At 43.7% G+C, this 21,762-nt stretch overlaps 1 protein-coding gene across 3 annotated transcripts in view; it reads right to left on the reverse strand.

Moving 5' to 3' along the window:
• Nucleotides 1-21,762, reverse strand: part of DCBLD1 (discoidin, CUB and LCCL domain containing 1) — an 82,576-nt gene that overhangs the window by 46,749 nt on the left and 14,065 nt on the right. The gene's annotated exons all lie outside the window — the stretch shown is intronic.

A 21,762-nucleotide genomic window follows, 5' to 3' on the forward strand; every position in this document is an offset into this window, starting at 1 on the left:
AGTGGGACTAAGAGTAAGCGTACCAGTAGTCTGAAGTTTATATTTTTAAGCAAACACATGCCTCTGGGTTTCACAGTAAATTCAATGGAACTTCTTGAGCAAGTAAAGTTACTCACATGCCTAAGTGCTTGCAGGGTCAAGTCCTCAAATTTTAAGCTCTTGGGGGCATAGATAGTCTTTACCTTTGTATCTAGTACAGTATTTTGCACATTATCAGTGCTAAAATAATGACTGCTACTATCACTGTTAACAAACAAACAATAATTATTCGGAATGGTTGGAGATTCTCACACTGTAATTATCCAGAAGTTTACATTGGGTTACTTTGGTCAAACAGTCATTCCCCTTCATTTTAAACTACTAGAGAAAAATACTTAACTCATTTGGGTGAAATGGCAAATAAAAATGAAGCGCTGGTGAAGGTGTGATATGTTGGCAACAAAAAAGGTGATATAATTTGCAAAGACAAGCTCCAACCTGTCAAACTTTAATACAATGCTGTATAATTACAGTGCCATCATTCAGTGCATCTCACACACACACTTTTCACAGAAAGCAGCACTTATTTTAAAGTTTTATCATTGTTACTAGCTTGTGTTGTTTGGAAAAAGGTGAACAGAAAATGAAAATTCAGATTGCTACCACCATACAATCAAATTCCATTAAAATGAGATTCTAATCCCTACTGTTCACACTATTGGAAAAAACACCCACTAAAAAGTCCCTTTGTTAAAGTGGCTCTATTTACTTTTGATGTTACAGGCAAATGGTAAGGATAAACAACAACTGAGGTTTTTGAGCAGATTGCTGCCGTTAGTGGTGCTACCTCTGACTAGCAATAATAAACATAGCTATCACTCAGTAGCAACATCTGTTGGTAAGCACAGCTTTGTCTACAAGCAGAAGTTGCACTGATGTAGAATTTATTAGTACAATAAAAAACGCTATTTTGGAAGAGTACACTGACACTACGTCATGTATAACAGTCATACTACAATGCTTGTGTCCACACAGCAGCACGGTGTTACGGATAAAGGTGCGATGCACTGTGAGTAGATATCCCAGTGTCCTCCATTACAGTTACCAAGATATAGTTATATATTGACTTGAACCTGGCTTCGTGCACATAAATCCATTGGCAGAATCAGAGGATTGGTATGCAACTAGTCCTCACTGAGGTGTATTGCCTTTATCAGATCTGAAATAATTTGGTTTTAATTAGATTTGACCATTTTAATTCATTTCATATGTGTGCAAAAAATAATCACTTAATGTTAACTCCATGTACTTCTATAGATCATGTGCTTAAGGTCATCTTAGTGTGCAATATACATGCCAGTGCACCTAAAGAATGTCAATATACCCCAGCGCCAGGAATTGTCAAAATTCCATTGGTTTAGTTAGTGAAGATTTTAAGTTCAGACAGCTAAAAAGCTCCAGGATACAGTTTCCCTTTTCTTTGTTTCTTTAAAGATAAAAAATAAAACAAAACAAACATTGAGGAAATTAAATGCAAAAAAAGTTGAACAAATACAACTTAATGTTGTGGAGCACAAATCATAAAAACTCAAGAAACATAAAAGGTCCCAATAACATCAAATTGCTGTTGGCTCTACTGGGTTACATTCTACCCTATATTATACTGGAGTAAATCAGAGGGCCTCTGTGGTGAAAAATGCTCCACGCGATCTGAGAGAAAGGAAAACCTACCACAGCGATGCAAGGTATTGGCAACTCCACTCTACCTTTGGATCTAGAACCAACAGAACTCAGAAAGCAAGGGCCAGAGGAACCATGGGGCTTCACCAATTCATTAAATCTCCTAGACAGTTTCTCTTGGCAGGACTTGTCAAGGTTACTGGACTAGCTGCACCTTTGGCCTCTTTCTTGTGTATCTGAATCTACTCTTTCAGGTCTCTGGCTTCGTAGCTTGACCTATCCTGGGTGAAATTCCACAATTCTCTCTCTCTCACTGAGTGGGCTCTGGGCTACAGTTCATGGCGTATCAACTGTGCTTATCTGCAAGTCTAATTGAGTTCAGTCCCCATGGTCCTTTCCTTTGGGAGTCTGGAACAAGTGGTTTAGATCATGCTCAGAGAGCTATCTTAAACTATTGTTTATTTTCACAGTAGGAACAAACATTTAGAGAAACAGGACTCTCCCCATGTCTATCTTACCTATATGGTTATCACACCCTGACAGTAACCTAAGCAGGCCTAATGTCTTTGGAGATGCTTATTGTTGGACGGTGAATAGGATAGCACCAAGCAGTCTCTCTGTCAGGTGCTTGTCTGGCGGGCTCTTGTTCATGTTTTCAGGGTCTAACTGATCACCATATGTGGAGTTGGGAAACAATTTTCCCCCAGGTCAGGCTGGCAGCAACCCTGGGTTTTTTTCCACCTTTCTCTGTGGCGTGTGAGTGCAGGTAACTTGCCAAGATTAACTGGGTGTCTCTCACTTAATCATTTCTGTGCCATTACAAGAGCCTCTGCCACAGGTGCACCTTGGTCCCGCCTATTGTCTGCCTGTAGCACATAATCTAGTCTCTTGTGGGCTGCAATACTTGGATTCAGTTGTGGTTGTTAGGTTTTACGTGTGGGTGCTCAGTGGTGTTTGTGGCCTGTGATGTACAGGAGGATAGACTAGATCAGTGGTCCTCAACCTTTTTGGCTGGCGGGCGCCAGCCGAAGGACCACTGCGGTGGTGGAGTACTCACTGAAATGCCGCCGAATTTCAGCAGCATTTCAGCGTCGCCGCCTCTCGATGACGCCACTTGTCGCTGACAAGCAGCATCATTGAGAGGCGTCCACGCTGAAATTCGAGGGCGACGCCTCTTGATGACGTCACTTGTCGGGGACAAGCGTTATCATCTAGAGGCGTCCCCGCCAAAATGCTGCTGAAATTTGGTGGCATTTCGGCGGGTGTTCTCCTGGGGGCCAGGATGCGGGTGCATTAGGATGCTCCCGCGGGCACCATGGCGCCCGCGGGCACCACGTTGGGGACCACTGGACTAAATGATCTGGTGGTCTCCTTCTTGCCTTAAACTCTGACTCTACGACATCCATGTGGGCACCCTGGTCTCAGGCTGGTTCTTTTGAACAACTACCCCCTCTTGTGGCCCTACTTTAAAAGTTGCCCTCTCCAAGTGAATTGCTCCTAGGGCACATGTTCCCACTTGTGCAGGAAGTTCCAATTTTCATCCCACCTGTCCCAGTGGGGGTGATTCTAGGTACAGTAAAAGCTGTGTTATCTGATACTTTACCAATCAGAAAGCTATATAAACTGGAATTTCTGATCTTCATAGAAAGTCTGGTTTATAGTCCAGTTGGCGCGGGGCTGGCAGGCTCCCTTCCTGGCTCCGCGTGGCTCCCCGGAAGTGGCGACATGTCCCTGCTGCTCCTAGGTGGAGGAACAGGTTCTAGGAGGGAGTTTGGGTGTGAGAGCGAGCTCGGGGTAGAGGGTTGAAGCACTGGAGGGATTTCGGGGTGCTGGATGCGAGCGGCGCTCACTTCAGGCAGTTCCTCGCAAGCAGCGACATATCCCTGCTGCTCCTCTTAAGCAGTGACATATCCCTGCTGCTCCTATGTGGAGTCGCACCCAGGTGGCTCTGCATGCTGCCCTTGCCCCTGCCCCGAGCACTGGCTCCGCAGTTCCCACTGGCCAGGATCTGCAGTCAATGAGAGCTGCGGGGCCAGCGCCTGTAGTTGGAGGCAGTGTGCAGAAATGCCCAGATGTGCCTCTGCCTAGGAGCAGCAGGGACATGTCGCCATTTGTGGGGAGCTAAATGAGGTGAGCGCCGTCTGGATCTGGCACCTCAAACTCCCTCTCATACCCCAACCCTGTGCCCCAAAACCCCTCCCGCACCCAAACTCCCTCCCTCTTAGTTAACTGGAATTTTTGGCTCATGAGCACTCCCCCATTCTCCCAACATGCCAGTTAAAAAAGTTTTTATTGTAGTATTTTCTATTCCTATTTTGGGGGAAACATGCATAGCTGTATTGTCATTTATAAATTTTACATAGATCATTTCAAAAGCAATCACAGCAAGCTACAACTGGAAACTGATCATTTTCAAGACTCTGCCCCTACCACTTTTAAAATTGCACAGCATTCAAAGAGAATTAGGCCAGGATTACACTTGGAAGGCTTTGCCAGCATAGTTATACCCATATACTATACTAGCAAAGTGCTCCTAGCACTGGCAAAGCTGTGCTTTTACTTGTATAGCTTATTCCAGCCCCTCCTGAGCAAACTAAATGACACTTGCAAAAGCCTCTGTTTTTCTGGTACAACTGTGTGTCCGCTAGGAGCTTTTGACAGCCAGCTGTCAGAGATCACACCCAGGACAGACATAGCTATGCCAGCAAAAATATCTGTTGTGTAGACCTAGCCTTAGGCTGCCCTGTCAACCAGATCATAACAAGATCTCTTCCCCAGGTAGAACTCCATTTTCTGTATGCTCAGAGACCGGCTCAAAACCAAATTAGCAATAAAAAGTCTCCTTTGAGGTGAAGAATTAAAGGTAATTTTGTGGCTCGCTGCTACTAGAATCTAGCTGGAGCAGTCATGCAAATAATCAAGATGATGAAAGGTAAGTGCACATGACACTGGCTTTTCTGCACTTCTCCCTTCTGCCCATGCTCTCACTGTTCACCTCAGTGGCATACATGACAAAAGCATCTATGCCACGAACAGTTAAAGTAATAATTCAAAAGGTACAGTCACCCCAAGTCTGAATGTGGTTATATAGTGGCTTGTGCGCACGATTAGTTTTATTTTTTCCGCAACAATTCATACTGCTGGATTAGAAAAAATGCCATACTGAACTCTGCTGGAAAAAAATGCATTCTGGAGAGGTAATACCAGACAGAAAAAAACAAAACAAACACAAGAGTAAATGGCAGAATGTCAGCTTTTACTCTGTTGTGGAAAAAAGCTTGTGGTAGTGGTGAAAATCTTGAAAATGTGACAAAGAGCACCTGGAATACTCAGAAACCAGAAGACGGAGACCCTAAAACTAGAGCTGGTAAAAAAAAATTGAGGTTTTTCTGCACAAAATTTACACAAAATCAACAAAATTTTTGTATAAGTTTTCCACATAAAATATTGATCTTCAGTGGAAATATTTCTGCAAAACACCAAAATCTGCTTTGCCTCATTGGAGTTGCAGTTTGGGGTGTCTCACTCACAATCTCCTCTGTAAGCCAGGCTCCCTGCTTGGACTGCATCTCCTATAGTGTTCATGATCTCCCTTCTTGGAGAGGAAATGCAACTCGTCATGGGAGACCCTGGCCCTACGGCGTTATGGGAGATATCCATCTGGGAAGCCCATCCTATTAGAGGAGAATGGGGATATGATGCAACCAAACTACAACTCCCATGAAGCTCCACAGCAGCAAAATGTTTAAGCTTTTGGGTACTGGGGTTTTTTTTTAATGAAAAGTTGAATTTTTTTTTGGAAAGTAGATTTGACAGAATCTTGCATTCCCATGCTGCCAACTATTACAACCTGGCCCAATACTATTCTATGGTCACCAGTCTGTTGTGAGATGACTCAAGTCATTGGCTCCCATATACTTCCAAGCTATCTGGGTCTGGGAAGAGTCCAGACACTAGTTCTAGCTCTTCATCTGAGCCCTTCTTTGAGATTTGGGGTGCCACTGCCATCTGCCCTTAACTCTAAAATCAGCATCCTAGACCACCTGAGCCTCCCAGTCACTTACTTGCTCCTCTGGAGCTCTACCTAGGCTGAGGACACTCTGGCTTTCTAGTTTAACTCCTTTATGGAAAACAAGGCAGGAAAGCAAGGTGCAGAGGCTTAGTGAAGCAATTTCTTTACCACAGAAACTTCATTAGTAAAACTATTTGTTATACGTCTTTGAAAATAACAAGAGTCCTGAGTCACAGTCTGAGCTCATTCCTTTCAGCGAGTTAAAGGTTTGTGTCAGTGTTTCAGGCACGGAAGAGTCCTTTTCTGTCTCTCTGGGGGCAGCGGGGAAGACCTACAAAACCTGGAAAAAATAAGTGGAAGGCAGGGTTCATGTAAAAAAAACACCATGATATTGGGCGGGTCTCAAACAAAGAGGAGAGGGGGCACCAACGAAAGCATTGGAAAAGCCTATGGGCCACAACTGCCTAAAATCACCAGCCCGACTTCCCCTAAACGAGCCAAAAATCGCTTGTTTTGAGCAGACTAGTGATGATGGATTGTCTTTCTCAGAGTAGCGCCACTCTCTTAAGGACAGTCTCTGTCTCTTTGTCATGTGCTCCACTGAGGCCACGTCCACACTACAGAGTAAAATCGAAATTAATAAAATCGATTTTATAAAACAGGTTTTATAAAATCAATTTTACGTGTCCAAACTAGGGCACATTACTTCGGTGGTGTGCATCCATGGTCCCAGGCTACCATCAATTTCCGGAGCGGTGCACTTTGGGTAGCTCAGTAAAAGAATGGGACCAATAACTTTGATTTCCGTCCACACTAACCCTAAATTGATATAGTAATATCGATTTTAGGGTTACTCCTCTCATTGAGCAGGAGTACAGAAATCGATTTTAAGACCCCTTAAAATCGATTTTAAGTGCCTTGTAGTGTGGACGGGTACAGCGTTAAATCGATTTAATGCTGTTTAAATTGATTTAACGCTGTAGTGTGGACCAGGCCTGAGACATTCCAACTTCATCCCTCAGTCATGCATGCCCCCACCCCCTGCATGCCGAGGTCAAAAAAGCATTATTCCATGGGGATAGGCTCATAGCTGAAAGCCATTCAAAACTGATGGCGCTAGACTGCTGTGTTGATGGCTTTTCAGGGATGGTCCTTCAATGAAGTGGAAAGCACCTCTCCTGGGCAGGGCACTGTCTGAAATGCAGTGCAATGTTATGGCCACACAATACAAAATGGAGTTCATAAATCGATAGAGACATATTCCACTCTGTCACACCAACTTCATACAATAGTGGAAAAAAATAATATAGCCAGAATTTGCTTCTCTTGAAGACCTTGTCTGCACATTAATCCTGGGAGACAAAATTCATGTTCCCCACAGATTTTTTTTTCCTCTGCATAAAATACATTTTGCTGGAGAGGCACTGCAATTATGCCTTTTGCCCACCAGGGGCTGCTGTAGTGCCAGAACAGAGGGCAGCCAACTCACCAGCCAATAGAAGAGGAGAGGCTGCATTCCTCACAGCATCCTGCCCTCAGTGTCAGATGAGGAGGCAGGGGACTGGGGGGAGGGAGAGAGACAGAGCTGGGCATATGAGGCTGCTGGGGGTGGGGGTTGTCACAGATTGAGGGGGGTCAGAAAGGCTAGTGGGGGGGACGGACTGGGGTGGGCGCTGAATGGGAGCAAGTGTGCAGGGCCAGGATGGGGGTGTGGGGTGCAGGGGTGCATGGGGATGTGGGGGAGGTGGCTGAGTGGGGGTGCAGGGACACATGGGAAGGGGTCAGATGTGCCTGACTGAATGGGAGAGGCTAAGGGTCAGCTAGGATCTGCACGGGGCGGGGGGGGGGGTTCTAACTCCCTAACAATCCCTATCCCCACCCCAAAACCTGTCCTTCTCTTACCCACAGGCAACTCCATCCAAGTTCACTCCCAGGCTCCTTCCCAGCAATTACTTCCCCCTCCCTCAGCTCCTCCATTACCCCGACTGCCCCTAACCTTTGCCTTGCTTCTGAGGCATGCTGGAAACACATTTCCGTATTGTAGTTTAAATGAATTATTAGTCAAAGTTCTGCAGTAATATGCCTAGTAAGCAAACTATTTGTCAAAAACATTTCCTGGGTCTTTTTTTTTTTGTTTGCATTGTTACAGATATACTTGTTGACAGGTATTTTGAAATAAATTACCCAAATAATTGAAGCTGGTGTGATTATATTGGGTTATTTTTATAAAATATACAGAATTTTAAAATATTGTGCGCAGAATTTTTTATTTTTTGGTGCAGAATTCCCCCAGGAGTAGCACATGCAAAATAAATATATCCACCTCAGCAATTGCCAGCAACAGAGCAACTGCACCCATGAAAACATCTGCATAAGCACTAGCAAACCTTTGGTTGAGCTGTCTGCAACCACCATGTCAAAGCAGGTTTTCATGACAAACTGACGGAAATGCCCAAGTTCTGTCTTCTCTAGTGGCTTAGTGATTGTGCAACGGTACTGTTGCTGAAATATGACTTTTCTGGTGTCACACTAGTAGAGGAGTGATCTCTTTGGGATCCAGGATCTAAACTGTTTAAAATTGTATAGAATGTACCACAACCTAACCTTCTCATTACCTCCTAATGACCTCATATACATATTGAAAAGGAAGGGTAACAAATAGAGCCCAAGATACCACTGAACACTACATTTGCTCACAACCAGACTCCATTACATCATTTGGCACTACAAAACTGGAGTCCTGCTGAGGGCTTGCTGTCCAGGGAGTTGGGATGAGATCACTCATTTACAAAAAGGCAGCGTTTGGAAAACTCAAACAGTTGGTGCTGGACCTTCAGCTGGTGCAAACTCACCTACCTCCACTGGACTTTGATGGAATGCCATTTACACCCGCTGAAGATCTGGCCCAGGGAATCCAATATGTTAAAAAAAAAAAAAAAAAAAAAAGTGTATACATTTGTAATGCATGATCTGCCCAATGACAGGCAACTTTTAGGAATCCAGCTCTACAGTCTCCATGGTAGCATGGCTCCAACCTCCTTCACAAAATCTTGTGGAGATCACAGACAAAAGCCGAGAGTTTCACTGCTGATCTTAATTATTTTTATTAAAAATGTTCCTAACTAAAACATGGGAATTAAGGCAAGTATAATATAATTAGAGAGAGCATCAGGTAAGTGATTAATGACCTCTAAATCAGTACAGTTTCATAGATCCTCTTTTAAAAGGGGAAGCCTTTGCTTTGCAACATGCTGTGAAAGGAAAAATAAATTGCTTGTAATGTATTTTCTTTGAACTGTACCCACACATATTTGGCCGTATTAGGTTCTCAGGAAACATTTTAACCCACATGCTCCAACAGCTCCTCACAGCAATCACTTAGCTGCCAAAGCAAAGGACAGGCAGCTGCTTGGTGGAGGAAAAACAAAGGATCATTGTAGTGTATTGTTTTGTCAGACCAAACTGTTTACTTACTGATATCAAAAGGAAGAAATAGGAACAGGAGGTCAAACAAACTAGAAGGTACTTTTCCCCTTTTCTAAGATGTTATTTACTGTAACCTCCCTCTTTGAGCAGTAAGGAAAAAGCAGCAAATGATCCTAAATTAGTTCCACAGCATAAGCACAATAAATCACCAATTTTTTACCAAGAGTCTAGCTGAAATAGTCTTTCAAACCAGTCTGAAGCTTATTTAAATAGACCCAATGTAGCACCATGATATTCACATTTTAGGTATCTGTTACAGGCCTAGCTTTCCTTTCCATTCCATCCCACAAACAGAGCTCAGTAAATGCCCCAATTAGAACAACCCCTGATGGGCCATATATGAAGTCATCAAGGTAAACTTGGCCATCACTACCAAGTAGCTAAGAAAGACAGTCTACCACTTTTAAGCTCACCTTTTAGTAAAATATTCGCAAGATTCCCTTGATGCTCTCCATGGATTATTTTAAAATTAAACAGTTTAAAAAATTATCATCTCTATACCCATACACACAAAAGTTTCACTTCCGCCACAATGACCTAAACAACATTGATTTTGTCAGCTTGCCATGGACATCTGCAGAGCCTCCACCATGCCAAAAATCGCCTCTCCTGTGAAAAAGCCCTGGGATAGAGGTAAAAACTACAGTGATAAAGCTTTCATTTACTCAGATTTTCCCCTTCTAAAACTTTAAAAAAGCAGTAATTTTTTTAAGGATTAAATTATCCCACTTATAAGAAATTACATTTCTTTAAAGTGGAAAGGGTGTGGAGAACAGGGGATTAACTTTACACCTGGTGTTCAGATTTTCAGTTTTAAAAAGCTTTACAATTCATCTTATTTACATTAACTCATATTCAAATCTGTAGTCCTAACATTATAACCCATGGGATTTTGTACCCACAAGAGATTTGGAGTGAATGACCCTTAGTCAAAAGCTATATGGACAGGAAGTGTCACTTCCACATACACATGCTAAGCACATTCGCTATTTGCAGGCATCCTCCTGCCCACTTAGAAAAGGGAGAATGCCATCAGTGGCACTGCCTCCAGCTGACCAGCTTCATTTATGTATGGAAATCAAGAAGTGAAACAATTCAGTTCACAGCAGAAGCCTGGCAGCTAGGGAAATGTCAGCCAGCAGAGCCAGGAGCTGTCTATGCAGACAGCTTTTGCCCCTGTGAATCATTCCCCAGGGAGTGAGAGTCCTCACTCTAATCCTCAGCATGCTTTAAGGGACAACTTATAAAAGACACTCTGAGGGGGCACCTCCAAGTTTCCCTGCTCTTCTTCCAGGGGATGCTCACAAGTCTGCCTTTGCTCTTCGAAGTCACCATCTAGGGCTAGGCCAACATCCTCTATACAAGAAAAACACTAAGGGAAAAGTGGTTTTTTTATTCATTGTTCCCAGGGCTAATAGTTACAGACAAATTCATTATTAGAAAGATGCCACTTTCAACACTGGTATTTGTCCTATGCATACTGCAGTCATGAGCTTGTGAGACAAAACTTCTGTCTGACATGAAGTGGACTCTCTTTTAAAATTACTATAACAGAAGCAATTTCATTTTATTACAAAATTATTATTTTCCTGCTGGGAAAGCAGCTTTTATTAGCACTTTGATTTTACAAATACAACATAAACCTTGTTGTTATAACATAAATCAGACAGTTACAATGATTAAGACAAGGTCTTATTTGGTACTTCAGTCATATAGGCAACAACCTTATAACAAAAGGTGAATACATACCATTTTAAGTTAGTTGTGACAACAGAGAACACATTCCCTTTGTCAAAGGGAGTTACACAATCCCCGATGCAAGATTCCCAAAGACATGCCTCACCAACTGACTCAGGATAAAACTAATGGAATCATGACATAAGCAATAGCTGCCATTAGCCACTCCAGACACAAATTCCTGTTTCTCCTTTCCCTGGGTCACTGTATCTTGCAGTCAGTCCTTTCCAGGCGAATTACAGTCATCCTTCCACAATAATAAATGCTTCCCTGCATACTGCAGTTTAAATGGAAAGCTGAATGGTTCAAATGCAAAGATAGTCAAAGCTGTAAAGCAGGTTTCTGAATTGGAGCACTGTAGACAAACTGGAAACACCCTTCTTCAGTATTTGTACGATAGTTTACGTGGCACCCATTGTTGTGGGATCTTAAAAGAATGACACATTGCTTCTTATGGCTATCATGGCTACGTCTGGGAGCTACTGGATGTTGCAGACGTTTTTAATTTAAAAAAATTAAAGTAGAGCATCAAAAACTACTCCTACAGCATCAAAATCAACATTATAGTGCTTCATATGAAATGCACATTTCTTAAAGCTTTCACTTTCTCACCCTTTTCTGCTCTGATAGGAGATAGTATGAGAAATTTGAAGCCAAAAGGAATTTGAAAATGCTGTGAAAGGGGTAACAAATAGAATGGAAAGTTTCATGCAACCTTCTCTGTGATTCCATGGATTTCTTTATTTCTTCTGAATTTATTGGCCATCAATGTTACCAACTGACCTCTTGTTTTCGTGTTATGGAACACGGCATATAGGAAAGTCTGAGCAGTTCTCTTTTTACTCTTCTTGAGTTTGGATACACCTCAGTTAAGTCATAATCCTTTATTTTATTTTTATAAGAAAAAACATAGGGACTTAATCTTCAGAAGTCACCAGGGGTCTGATTTTCACAGTGTGGGTGCTCAGCACTTTCTGAAAATCTGGGTCCTTTAAAGTGTCTTAAATTTTGTAACCAAAAACTTGTCCCACCCAAAATTACTGGTCACCTTTGAAAAATTAAGTAACAGATCTTTAAAGACAGAAGGGGCCATTATCATCATCTAGCCTCACCTCCTGCAAAACAGGCCATGAAACCTCACTCAGTGATTTCTGCATCAAGCTTCTAACATCTGGCTGGAGCTATAGCAGCGGTCTCCAACCTTTTTAAGCACAAGATCACTTTTTGAATTTAAGTGCAATGCAGGATCTACCCTGCCCCTTCCCCGAGGTCCTGCCCCACTCACTCTATCCCCCCACCCTCCATCGCTCACTCTCCCTTATTCTCATTCACTTTCACCATGCTGGGGGTCGGGTGTTGGGGTGCGGGTTCTGGACTGGGGCTGAGGGGTTCAGAGAGTGGGAGGAGGCTCTGGGCTGAGCCTGGGGCAAGGTGTTAGGGTGAAGGAGGCGATGAGGCATGCAAGCTTTGGTAGGGGATTCAGGGCTGGGATGCAAAAGGGAGTTCGGTGCTGGCTCCAAGGGGGCGGGGGGCGCTCAGAGATGGGGCAGGGGATTGGAGTGCACTACAATCGACTGGAAGAGGTTCCGCGATTGGCTGGCCGATCGTGATCTACCAATTGGTGACCACTGAACTATAGAGTACCTTTTAAAAAAATATCCAGCCTGGTTTTAAAGACTTCACGTGACAGAAAATCCACCTTGTGCCTAGGTAAACTGTTCCAATGGTTAATTACCCACACCACTGAAACACTTGTACTTTATTTCTAGTGTGAATTTGTCTCCCACAATCCTGCCTGGAAATTAAAGTCAAATATCCTGGTGGGAAAAAAATTCCAAAATCAGCATACCCATCCACACGCTCATCCTCCCCTTTTTAAGATGACACACGAAAGTTGATCAGAAGTCTGAGCAGCAAGAAAGTCTTTGTAAGATAGGCACCCATAATGGGATAAGGAAAACAAGAAAATGGCCAGAGGAAGCAAAGAGGGCAAATCAGAACCTGGAAGCATAACAAACTTTAACAAACACAGAACTGGTAAGTAAGGTCCTATGGAAAGGAAACCTAAGGGATAAAGGAGTTCAGGAGAGCTGACAGTTTCTCAAAGTGACAATACTAAAGGCACAATGGCAAACCATCCTGATGCAAAGGATGGTTTGCCATTGTGCCTTTAGTATTGTCAAAAGGCCAACATGGCTGCATCCACAGCTCTTTAATGACCTGAAAATCAAAAAGGAATCCAACAAGAAGTTGAAACATGGACAGTTTGCTAAGGATGAATACAACGGTGCAAGCATACAGAGACAAAATCAGAAAGGTTAAGGCACAAAATGAGTTACACTTGACAAGGGACATGAAGGGCAATAGGAAGAAATGCTGTAAATACATTAGGAGCAAGAGAAGGGTGAAGGAAAGTGCAGCAGGGAAGGAGAGCTAATAATCGATGACAGGTGTTGAATGCCTATTTTGTTTCAGTCTTCATTAAAAATGGTAATTGCAACCAGATGCTTAAACAAAATTAACAACAAAGGGGAACGAACACAATCTAGAATAGAGAAAAAACAGGTTAAAGAATATTCAGGTAAATTAGATGTATTCAAGACAGCAGGGCCTGATGAAATTCACCCAAGGGTACTCAAGGAAATAGGAGAAGCAAATCTTGAAACAGTTAGCAATTATCTTTGAGAATTCATGAAGGACAGGTGATGTCCCAGAGGACTGGAGAAGGGCAAACGTAGCACCTATCTTTAAAAAGGAGAATAAATAGTTCCTGGGGAATTATAGACAAGTCAGCATAACTTCGATACCTTGAAAGATACTGTAACAAATGTTTAAACAATCAATAAGCACCTAGAAGATAAACATAATAATTAATAGACAACATGGATTTGTCAAGAATAAATCATGCCAGATCAACAGATCTTGCCTAGTTTTCTTCTTTGACAGGGTTACTGGCATAGTGGACGGGAGGAGGCAGTAGATGTAACATATCTTGATTTTAGTAATGCTTTTGACACCAACCCACCTGACATTCTCATAAGCAAACTAGGGAAACACAGTCTAGGGCCACGTCCACACTACAGAGTAAAATCGAAATTAATAAAATCGATTTTACAAAACAGATTTTATAAAATCGATTTTACGCGTCCACACTAGGGCACATTACTTCGGTGGTGTGTGTCCATGGTCCCAGGCTACCATCGATTTCCAGAGTGGTGCACTCTGGGTAGCTCAGTAAAAGAATGGGACCAATAACTTCGATTTCCGTCCACACTAACCCTAAATCGATTTAGTAATATCGATTTTAGGGTTACTCCTTTCGTTTAGCTGGAGTACAGAAATCGATTTTAAGACCCCTTAAAATCGATTTTAAGTGCCTTGTAGTGTGGACAGGTACATCGTTAAATCGATTTAACGCTGTTTAAATCGATTTAACGCTGTAGTGTGGACCTGGTCAGATCACTATAAGATGGGTGCAGAACTGGTTGAAAGCCCATACTCAATTATCAGTAGTTTGCTGTCAAACTGGGAGGACACATGCAATGGGGTCCTGCTGGGACCTGTCCTGGTTCTGGTACTATTCAACACATAGTCATTAATAACCTGGATAACAGAGTGGACATTATGCTTATAAAAATCTGAAAATTACACAATGCTGGGAAAGAGTTGCAAGCCCTTTTGAGGACAGGATTAGAATTCAGAAGGATCTTGACATACTGGAGAACTGGTCTGAATTCAACAAGATAAAATTCAATAAAGGTAAGTGAAGAACTTTGCACTTAGGAAGGGGAAAAAAAAAATCACCAAAACTACAAAATGGAGCATAACTGGCTGGGTAGTAATACTGCTAAAAAAGAGCTAGCGATCATAGTGGATCACAAATTGAATATGAGCCAATAATGGGATGCAGTTGCAAAAAAGGCTAATAAAATTCTGGGGTGTATTAATAGGAGTGTTGTAGGTAAGGGCTAATTTAGACTAGACATGCTACAGTGGCTCAGCTGCACTGATGCTCCTGCGCTGCTGTAATGCATCTAGTGAAGATGCTCTACGCTAACGGGAGACAGCGCTCCCACTTGCACTAATAATTCCACCTCATAGACTCATAGACTCATAGACTCATAGGTCAGAAGGGACCAATCTGATCATCTAGTCTGACCTCCTGCACAAGGCAGGCCACAGAACCCCACCCATCCAATTTTATACAACCCCTATCCCAGGATTGAGTTTTTGAAATCCTCAAAAATGGTTTGAAGACCTCAAGCTGTAGAGACACCACCAGCAAGCGACCCGTGCCCCACGCTGCAGGGGAAGGCGAAAAACCTCCAGGGCACCTGCCAATCCGCCCTGGAGGAAAATTCCTTCCCGACCCCAAATATGGCGATCAGCTAAACCCTGAGCATGTGGGCAAGAGTCACCAGCCAGCACCCAAGAAGGAGTTCTCTGCAGCAACTCAGTACCCATCGCATGCAACATCTCCCCGCAGACCATTGAGCAGACCTGTCTGGTGGTAATTCAAGATCAATTGCCCAAATTAACGATCCTATCATAACATCCCCTCCATATACTTATCAAGCTTTGTCTTAAAGCCAGGAAAGTCTTTTGCCCCTACTACTTCCCTCGGAAGGCTATTCCAGAACTTCACTCCCCTAATGGTCAGAAACCTTCGTCTAATTTCAAGCCTAAACTTCCTAATATCCAGTTTATACCCATTCGTCCTCGTGGTTACATTAGTACTAAACTTAAATAATTCCTCTCCCTCCCTAACGTTAACCCCCTTGATATATTTATATAGGGCGAGCATATCCCCCCTCAGCCTTCTTTTGGCCAGGCTAAACAAGCCAAGCTCTTTGATAGGTGGTACTCTACGTTGGTAGGAGACGCTCTACCGCTGAGGTAGCACGGTTTACACTGGCACTCAGCTCAGGGTAACTTACACCACTGGGGGGGTGTTACCTAGAAGCTCTGTGTTCTTGGGAAACCAAGGCACAGTACCCAGCTTGACTCACGAAAGACCTTCCCGCCCCCCTGCCTCTGCTTGAACCAAAACCTACCAGAAGAAAGAGACTTACAAAAAGCAATGAAAAGGCGGAATAAGGATGACAGGATTAAGGAAACTCCCCTAGCCTCATTTACATTGAAGACAGAACAAGAAGGCATCTCCATTAGCATACAGAATGGAGAACAAGAGATTCCAAGGCAAGAACCCGCATGGAACTCTGGGACCAGAAAAGCAGGGAAGCACTGCATGATAGGGGAAATCTCTGCTCCAGATGTTAATGAACCCACGCCTGCACACACCCAGCTCAGTAGTTAGCAGATGAATTCTAGAAATAAATCCTTTATTGGTATCCGAAATAGTGAAGCTCTCTAATTGCATTGTGAGCTCCCTCCAAGGAACACTGCCCAAAGCCAGGAATGATCAGCTCCCATGGTCTAGCCCAGTGGTTCGCAAACTTGTTCTGCCGCTTGTGCAGGGAAAGCCCCCTGCGAGCCGGGCCAGTTTGTTCACCTACCGCGTCCGCAGGTTCAGCTGATCGCAGCTCCCAGTCGCCGTGGTTCGCTGTGCCGATCTGCAGCCACTGGAGCCGCGATCGGCCGAACCCGCAAACGCGGCAGGTAAACAAACCGGCCCAGCCCACTGGGGGCATTCCCTGAACAAATGGTGGAACAAGTTTGGGAACCACTGGTCTAGCCTGAACAAAACAACTTTGGTATACTCTCGTTTACTCATAAACAAATCTAGTGCTCTCCTTTGAACCATTGTTGTTTCTCTACAAAACCCCCTATCCATGCTCAAGTAAGTGTTCTGATGCCTGGATCCTAAATCTGTATCAGTTCCATTGAAACTTCATCTTCTCCTGTCTGATCATGCTGGGGGCTCTGCCTGTATCCAGCACTCCAGACCTTCAGCTACCATCACCACCTGGGACCCCCGATTGATTCAAGCTTCATAGAGTGGTGAGAAATTAATCAATATCTTTCTCTCGTTTTTTGGTTCTCTCATTTGCTCTGCAGCAACACTCCTTGTACCCAAGCTAAAAGATCCCTGTAGTGTCCAAAAATCTTGTGTGGTTTGCTCATCAAGTGGGTTATTACCAGAACAATTGTAATGTGAAAGTGGGCATAGGGACATGCTGAACCTGGGACATATGAGGGTGACAGCTTGAACGTGCTGCCTGACCTAGCCTGAGTCCAGGGACATATAGGGGGTCAGCTTGGGAGTGCTGATTAAACCGGTCCTCTCAGATGCGCTCTGTTAATGTGTGTGTGTTCATCTGATTCTGGGGCTGGAAGAACCCAGCCCTGGGGAACCTAGGTCCTGCAGGATAGTTCCATTGGGAGGGTACTTGCAGCAGGGAGAGGTAGAGCTCGGTATGAGAACACAAGTGACACAAGCAGTACATTGATAGAAGTACAGAAACTCTCCCCCCCACACAGAAGAGGAACCCTAATATATTGCATAGCCCAAAGTAATGGGCAGAGCTGGTAACAGGGTGGGGGGGGGCTTATTCACACACTTGAGCAATGTAAGTTATACAGAATTAAGTTGGAGTGTAGACCTGGCCTAAGAATCAGGAGGTAATTGTCCCACTCTACTCAAATGGAGTACAGTGTCCAATTTTGGGTGCCACACTTGAAGAAAGATATGGACAAATTGGAGAGAATCCAGTGAAGAACAACAAAAATGATAAAAGATTTTAAAAGCATGTCCTACGATGAAAGGTTAAAATACTGGGTATGTTTAGTCTTGAGAAAAAAAGACAACCAAGGGCAGACCTGATAGACTTCAAACGCACCAAGGGCTGTTATAAAGAAGACAGTGATCAGTTGTTCCCCACATCTACCAAAAGTAGGACAAGTAGTAATGGGCTGAATTTGCAGCAAAGAAGGAGATTTAGAAAGTTTTTCCTTATAGTTAATTAGATATTAGGATAGTTAAGCACTGGAACAGGCTTTCAGGGAAGGCTTGGAATCTCCATCACTGCAGGTTTTTGAGAACAAGTTCGACAAACACTGGCCAGGGATGGTCTGGGTATACTTGGTCCTGCTTTAGGACAGAGGGGGCTGGACTAGGTGACCTCTTCAAGCTCCTTCTAGCCCTTCTTTTTTTGATCCTATGATAATCCACCATGTGTTTGTCTTATTTTAAAGATTCTCGAGACTGGCATGGCTTTTCAATAAATCCACTGTCTGCAAATCCATTTTCATTACAGGATATATAAAAGACAGAGTAAGGTTTTAAAAAGTAGTTTAATTTTAGCATATTATCAACCAACAAACTTCAGATTTATTTTAAATTGCTTTGCTGGTATAATACATGTACCAAACTTCTTTCTAAGGAAAGTACTATTTTAAGGAATAAACCCCAGCGGGTGGTGGGGCAGAGGTTTGTGAAATAGCAAGAACTGAAAAGGGGGGATTTTTTTCAAGTTTTAATAATAGAAATGTATTTTCTTCAACGCCTTTAGAAGCTTTAGATGGCTATATACTCCAATATCATGAAGGCAGCTCAGCCCAGCATCTAGTCATTTATACCAATTTATTAGATAGATAGGCCACAGGAGCAGTGCCTTATTGTGTTAGGACTTAATTGCTGTGTGTGCACATGCGCGCATTCACTGAGCTGCTCCATCATCTTCAACATCTTGCTCGGGCATAGATATTTCTCTGCCCTTACCCACTATGACAGACATTGAGACTTCATTTCTATCTATCTTACTTCAGAGGCAGTACCATAAATGCAGTATCCGCAGAATCTCTCAAATTATTTTAACGGATACGAGTGTAATTTTCTCCATATCCTACAGAATCAACTATTGTGATCTTGCTTGCACAGATATAAACCAAGAATAAGACTATGTGTAACTCCATTTACTTCAACAAAGTAGAACTGGTGTGAGACCAGAATCAGGCCCAATATCCTGAAGGGAGTATCTTCAAGTAGTTTCAAACATAAGTTGTACATCTCTCAATTCTGTGTGTAGCTGACCATGCTCAGCCCAAAAGCTACAGGAAATTCGTATTTTTCACACTCCTGAGCTACCATAGCTGCAATGGTAAGATTCACAATGCTCCACACTAACATTCTGTTTTAAGAGTAAAAGAACCCACCTATGCTTAAAGGTTTTAAGTCTGTTCTTACTACACAAGTGGAAAAAAAATCTAACCTTCCCTCCTCCCCCCGCACATAGTGCTTGGTCTAATATGAGGGAACATATGCAGAACTGCCCCAATGTTTTCATAATTTGAAATAAAACAAAGTACTATTTTTACAAGCAGACAAACATCTGGAAGATTGCATCAGCATGACTTCAGCCTTTGAGGTGAAAGCATCATGCAGACTGAATCCAACACTATTTATTTAAGTAGCTTGTGGTAGTTCTGATGAGAACTCGAATACTGCTGATTAAAAAAATGGATGAAAACAAGGTTTCTACAGCAAATGATACAGCTGAATCAAAGCTCAGGGCTTGTCTACATCACAAAGTTGCAGCGCTGGTGAGGGGGTTACAGCGCTGCAACTTAGGAGGTGTACACATCTGCAGGGCATCACCAGCGCTGCAACTCCCTGTTTGCAGCGCTGGCTGTACTCCCGTTTTGTCTCGGGTGTAGAGGATCCAGCGCTGGTAATCAAGTGTAGACACTTACCAGCGCTTTTCTTGACCTCCGTGGAATAAGCAGGTATCCCAGCATACCTGAGGAAGCCTCTGGTAATCAAGCAGGTCTCCTTCCCTGCGGTTTGCTCTCACGTTCCCCGAACCCCCGAGCAAGCAGGTCTCCTTCCCTGCGGTTTGCTCTCGCGTTCCCCGAACCCCCGAGCAAGCAGGTCTCCTTCCCTGCGGTTTGCAGGGCGGTTCGGGGAACGCAAGAGCAAACCGCGGTGAAGCAGGTCTCCTTCCCCGGTTTGCTCTCGCGTTCCCCGAACCCCCGTGCAAGCAGGTCTCCTTCCCTGCGGTTTGCAGGGGGGTTCGGGGAACGCGAGAGCAAACCGCGGCGAAGCTGGTCTCCTTCCCCGGTTTGCTCTCGCGTTCCCCGAACCCCCGAGCAAGCAGGTCTCCTTCCCTGCGGTTTGCAGGGGGTTCGGGGAACGCGAGAGCAAACCGCGGCGAAGCTGGTCTCCTTCCCCGCGGTTTGCTCTCGCATTCCACGAACCCCGAGCAAGCAGGTCTCCTTCCCTGTGGTTTGCAGGGTGGTTCGGGGAACGCGAGAGCAAACCGCGGCGAAGCTGGTCTCCTTCCCCGGTTTGCTCTCGCATTCCCCGAACCGCCGAGCAAGCAGGTCTCCTTCCCTGCGGTTTGCAGGGGGTTCGGGGAACGCGAGAGAGCAAACCGCGGCGAAGCTGGTCTCCTTCCCCGCGGTTTGCTCTCGCGTTCCCCGAACCCCCCTTGAAGCCGCCCAACAGCGCTGCAGTGTGGCCACATCTAACGCCACTTGCAGCACTGGTTGCTGTAAGTGTGGCCACTCTGCAGCGCTGGCCCTATACAGCTGTACTAATACAGCTGTAACAACCAGCGCTGCAAAATTGTAGATGTAGACATACCCTCTAGCAACGTTCTACTACCAATTAAACGCAATATTACAGAACATTCCTGAGAAGCGGAAGCCATTTCATAGGTGAGCTTCCAACCAACTTCCAACACAAAGGCCTATTTTAACACCCTGTAACTTTAGCTTGGAAAACTGATTTGGTCTGAACATTCCCAGATTTACTATGAGGGCAAAAAGAACACTTATGCATAGTCTGAAATACATTCAAAGGACATTAAAAATTACCCTGATATGAAACTGTCTTGTTTGATGCTTGTCTCTCTAGTTAAGTCTTCCTGAAAAGTTGTGTGCTGGCTATATTTGAAGAAATTATGCAAAGTTATTTTTGTTGTTGTTGTAATAGATAGTTTGGGGCCCAATCCTGTTCCTACTGAATTCAATGGAAAGTGTTTTTGTTTCCTTGTTTAAAGTTTGTGCAAAGTTTTCTGATTTGACAAATTGTGTCATGGGAGAGCATTCAATAAGAGCATAACTGATACAAAGCTAGTCTTGAACCTAAGCCGTTACAGACTCAAGCTAGTGCTCACAACACCCACTAACTCTCAAATACCTACAAATGATGGTGTTACTTCCTTTTAGTATCTTTTCAATAGTTTATCACTGATCAAAACAAATTGTACATATTTATCTTCAGTACAGAGGCAGTCTTATTCTCCTCCAGCTACCCAACACGTGAAAAAGTATGATTTTATTAAATTGTGTATATTGCCTTAAAGGTGGCCCTCAGTAAACCAAAATCCCTATCCTAAGAAAATTATGAGTTAAACTGGGTGGGGAAGAAATCAGTGTTGTGACCTAAAAGGGGAAGGGACAATCAGAGTCATAGACTAAGGTCAGAAGGTACCATCATGATCTAGTCTGATCTCCTGCATACTGCAGGCTATAGAACCTTACCCACCCACTCCTGTAACCCCCTAATCTCTGGCTGAGTTAATGAAGTCCTCAAATCATGATTTAAAGACTTCAAGTTACAGAGGATCCACCATTTACACTAGTTTAAACCTGCAAATGATCCATGCCCCATGCTGCAGAAGAAGGCAAAAAAAATTCCCTGGGTCTCTGCTAATCTGACCTGGGGGGAAATTCCTTCCCAACCCCAAATATTGTGACCAGTTAGACCCTGAGCACGTGAGCGAGACCTACCAGCCAGACACCTGGGAAAGAATTCTCTGTAGTAACTCAGAGCCCTTCCCATCTAGTGTCCCATCACCGGTCATTGGGGATATTTGCTGCTAGCAGTTGCAGACTGGTGGCTATATGCCACTGTAGGCAGTCTCATCCCACCATCCTCTCCATAAACTTATCAAGCTTCGTCT

Source organism: Gopherus flavomarginatus, chromosome 4 (genome assembly GCF_025201925.1).
Source record: "Gopherus flavomarginatus isolate rGopFla2 chromosome 4, rGopFla2.mat.asm, whole genome shotgun sequence".
In the NCBI taxonomy this organism is placed as follows: domain Eukaryota; kingdom Metazoa; phylum Chordata; order Testudines; family Testudinidae; genus Gopherus; species Gopherus flavomarginatus.